This window comes from Takifugu flavidus, unplaced genomic scaffold (assembly GCF_003711565.1).
Source record: "Takifugu flavidus isolate HTHZ2018 unplaced genomic scaffold, ASM371156v2 ctg767, whole genome shotgun sequence".
NCBI classification, from domain to species: Eukaryota; Metazoa; Chordata; class Actinopteri; order Tetraodontiformes; family Tetraodontidae; genus Takifugu; species Takifugu flavidus.
Window position 1 is genome coordinate 1 of NW_026622377.1, and position 4,648 is coordinate 4,648.

The 4,648-nt window shown below is 50.5% G+C and overlaps 1 long non-coding RNA gene across 2 annotated transcripts; it reads right to left on the minus strand.

Moving 5' to 3' along the window:
- Positions 1-1,009: 1,009 nt before the first annotated feature.
- Positions 1,010-4,403, minus strand: LOC130521183 (uncharacterized). 2 transcript variants are annotated; one of them, XR_008949212.1, is made up of 3 exons: positions 3,736-4,403; positions 1,847-1,963; positions 1,010-1,685 (listed from the first exon to the last, which is right to left on the minus strand). It is a non-coding gene; the product is annotated as an uncharacterized LOC130521183 (long non-coding RNA). The 2 variants fall into 2 exon arrangements; XR_008949211.1 differs by having other exon boundaries at positions 1,847-1,966.
- Between the last annotated feature and the right edge of the window lie 245 nt (positions 4,404-4,648).

A 4,648-nucleotide genomic window follows, 5' to 3' on the forward strand; every position in this document is an offset into this window, starting at 1 on the left:
CCCCAACCCTAACCCCAACCCCAACCCACACCCCTCTTTACCCTAACCCCAACCTTCTCCTCTCCCTAACCCTAACCCTAACCCTAGCCCTAACCCCAACACCCCTCTTTACCCTAACCCTAACCTTCTCCCTAACCCTAACCCCAACCCTAACCCCAACCCCAACACCCCTCTTTACCCCCTAACCCCAACCTTCTCCCCCACCCCAACCCTAACCCTAACCCTAACCCCAACCCTAACCCTAACCCCAACCCCAACACCCCTCCTTACCCTAACCCCAACCTTCTCCCTAACCCTAACTCTACCCCACCCTAACCCCTAACCCTAATCCCAACCTTTTCCCCCACCCTAACCCTAACCCCAACCTTCACCTTCCTCCAAACCCTAACCCCAACCCTAACCCTAACCCCAAACCCAACACCCCTCTTTACCCTAACCCCCAACCTTCTCCCTAACCCTAACTCTAACCCCACCCTAACCCTAACCCCAAACCCCCTCCTTACCCTAACCCCAACCTTCTCCCTAACCCCAACCCTAACCCTAACCCTAACCCCAACCTTTTCCCCCACCCCCCCACCCTAACCCCAACCTTCACCTTCCTCCAAACCCTGACCCCAACCCTAACCCTAACCCCAAACCCAACACCCCTTCTTACCCTAACCCCAACCTTCTCCCTAACCCTAACCCTAACCCTAACCCTAACCCCAACCTTTTCCCCCCACCCTAACCCTAACCCCAACCTTCACCTTCCTCCAAACCCTAACCCCCCAACCCTAACCCCAAACCCAACCCCCCCTCTTTACCCTAACCCAACCTTCTCCCTAACCCTAACCCCAACCCTAGCCCTAACCCCAACACCCCTCTTTACCCTAACCCCAACCTTCTCCCTAACCCTAACTCTAACCCCAACCCTAACCCCAACCCCCCTCCTTATCCTAACCCCAACCTTCTCCCTCCCCAACCCCAACCCCACCCTAACCCTAACCCTAACCCCAACCTTTTCCCCCCACCCTAACCCTAACCCCAACCTTCACCTTCCTCCCAAACCTAACCCCAACCCTAACCCTAACCCCAAACCCAACACCCCTCCTTACCCTAACCCCAACCTTCTCCCTACCCCTAACTCCAACCCTAACCCCAACCCTAACCCTAACCCCACCTTTTCCCCCACCCTAACCCTAACCCCAACCTTCACCTTCCTCCAAACCCTAACCCCAACCCTAACCCTAACCCCAACCCCACACCCCTTTTTACCCTAACCCCAACCTTCTCCCTAACCCTAACCCTAACCCCAACCCTAGCCCTAACCCCAACACCCCTCTTTACCCTAACCCTAACCTTCTCCCTAACCCTAACCCCAACCCTCACCCCAACCCCCCTCCTACCCCTAACCCTAACCCACTTACAAACATAGAGGACAATTCAGGGGAGAGTCCCGGACCCACAGACCCCAGCCTTCCTACAAAATCACAAATCATACCATTCATTTCTACTTTTTCACATAGAACCACAACCTTACAGTACACCATTAAACAAAACTTTTCAACCATACTACACCAACATCCGGCCTTCTATAACCACAAGATTATCCTAGCACACAGAAAAAACAGAAATCTCCATTCCATACTCACCACATCCAAATTCCCGGACCAATTCATCGCACCCCGACCCAGACATAGCCAACACTATCGAGACAGAAAATTCATTCAAAACACATACACTGGTACAGGGTTCCCCACACTAGGCTCACTTCCTCATTCCATCCATTCCACCAACGTAGTCTACATCATCACATGCACCCTCTGCAACAACATTATATAGGTGAAACACAAAATTCCATACATACCCGTCTAACACAGCACCTTTACAATATAGCGGGAAGTCGACTTGGCACCACCCTTGTCCGGCACTTCCAAGAGCATCCAGTCAGCCACCTTATTATCTCGGGGCTGGAAACCAATAACTGCTGGACAGTGGGACAGAGGAGGAGAGCGGAACGTATATGGATCAACAAATTAGGCACAAAGACACCACATGGCCTCAATGAACATCCATAGAACTCATCTTTCCCAGTCAGCCAATTTAAACAACTTACTATTCTTACAAGCCGAACCAGTTTCTTACCTACCCATTGATCGACTGATCTATCTTTTACCCTGCTTTTATTACATAACTTCGTTTTCTCTATTTTAATTTGAACTCTAATTTACTTTTATTTATATTTATTTTTAATTTTATTTATAATCTGATTGGATTAACCTGCTCTCCTCCTCCCCCTTTCCCTACCCACACCCGGCCCGCCTCGAACCCTGATTCCTATTGAGAGACAACTCTGACCTGCACACCTTGCCATCAGTCCGATCAGTAGGCCAGTGCAAAGAAAGTTGTAACCCAAACCCTGAACCCCAACCCTAACCCAACCCTAACCCTAACCCTGACTCTAACCCTAACCCTAACCCTAACCCTGACTCTAACCCTAACCCCTAACCCTAACCTGACTCTAACCCTAACCCTAACCCCTAACCCTGACTCTAAACCCTAACCCCTAACCCTAACCCTGACTCTAACCCTAACCCTAACCCTAACCCCTAACCCTGACTCTAACCCTAACCCTAACCCCTAACCCCTAAAACCCCTAACCCTAACCCTAATACTAACCCTAACCCTGACTCTAACCCTAACCCTACCCCTAACCCTAACCCTAACCCTAACCTCTCCCTAACCCTAACCCCAACCCTAACCCTACCCCTAACCCAACCTTTCCCTCACCCTAACCCTAACCCCAACCTTCACTTTCCTCCCCAACCCTAACCCCAACCCTAACCCTAACCCCAAACCCAACACCCCCCCTTTTTACCCTAACCCCAACCTTCTCCTCTCCCTACCCTAACCCTAACCCCAACCCTAGCCCTAACCCCAACACTCTCCTCTTTACCCTAACCCCCCTACCACCACCCTTCTCCCTAACCCTAACTCTAAACCCTAACCCTAACCCCAACCCCCTCCTTACCCTAACCCTAACCCCAACCTTCTCCCTAACCCCAACCCCAACCCTAACCCTAACCCTACCCCAACCTTTCTTTCCCCCCCACCCTAACCCTAAACCCCAACCTTCACCTCCCAAACCCTAACCCCAACCCTAACCCTAACCCTAAAACCCACAAACAACCCCCCCCTCCTTACCCTAACCCCAACCTTCTCCCTAACCCTAACCCCAACCCTAACCCTAACCCTAACCCCAACCTTTTCCCCCCCCACCCTAACCCTAACCAACCCCACCACCTTCACCTTCCTCCAAACCCTAACCCCAACCCTAACCCCAACCCCACACCCCTCTTTACCCTAACCCCAACCTTCTCCCCAACCCTAACCCTAACCCCAACCCTAGCCCTAACCCCAAACACCCCTCTTTACCCTAACCTTCTCCCTAACCCCTACCCCAACCTAACCCTAACCCCAACCCTCACCCCAACCCCCCTCCTACCCCCTACCCCTAACCCACCCACTTACAAACATAGAGGACAATTCAGGGGGAGTCCCGGACCCACAGACCCCAGCCTTCCCACAAAAATCACAAATCATACCATTCATTTCTACTTTTTCACATAGAACCACAACCTTACAGTACACCATTAAACAAAACTTTTCAACCATACTACACCAACATCCGGCCTTCTATAACCACAAGATTATCCTAGCACACAGAAAAAACAGAAATCTCCATTCCATACTCACCACATCCAAATTCCCGGACCAACTCATCGCACCCCGACCCAGACATAGCCAACACTATCGAGACAGAAAATTCATTCAAAACACATACACTGGTACAGGGTTCCCCACACTAGGCCTCACTTCCATCCATTCCACCAACGTAGTCTACATCATCACATGCACCCTCTGCAATAAACATTATATAGGTGAAACACAAAATTCCATACATACCCGTCTAACACAGCACCTTTACAATATAGCAGGAAGTCGACTTGGCACCACCCTTGTCCGCCACTTCCAAGAGCACCCAGTCAGCCACCTTATCATCTCGGGGCTGGAAACCAATAACAGCTGGACAGTGGGACAGAGGAGAAGAGCGGAACGCATATGGATCAACAGATTAGGCACAAAGACACCACATGGCCTCAATGAACACCCATAGAACCTATCTCTCCCAATCAGCCAATTCAAACAACTTAACATTCTTACAAACTGAACCAGTCTCTTATCTACCTATGGATCGACCCTTTTATTTTCTACCCTGCTTTTATTACATATCTTCGTTTTTTTTCCATTTTTTTTCCCAATTTATTTCTTATTTTTATTTATATTGTTTTCCCCCCCCCCCGGGGGCCCTCACCCTCCGCACTCCCCTGCTCAGGGATCAGTAGGCCAGTGCAAAAATAAGTTTTATCCCAAACCCTGAACCCTAACCCCTACCCACCCTAACCCCTAACCCTGACCCTGACTCTAACCTAACCCCTAACCCTAACTCTGACTCTACTAACCCTAACCCTAACCCTAACCCTAACCCTGACTCTAACCCTAACCCCTAACCCTAACCCTGACTCTAACCCTAACCCTAACCCTAACCCTAACCCTGACTCTAACCCTAACCCTAACCCCAACCCCTAACCCTACCCCAACCCCTAAC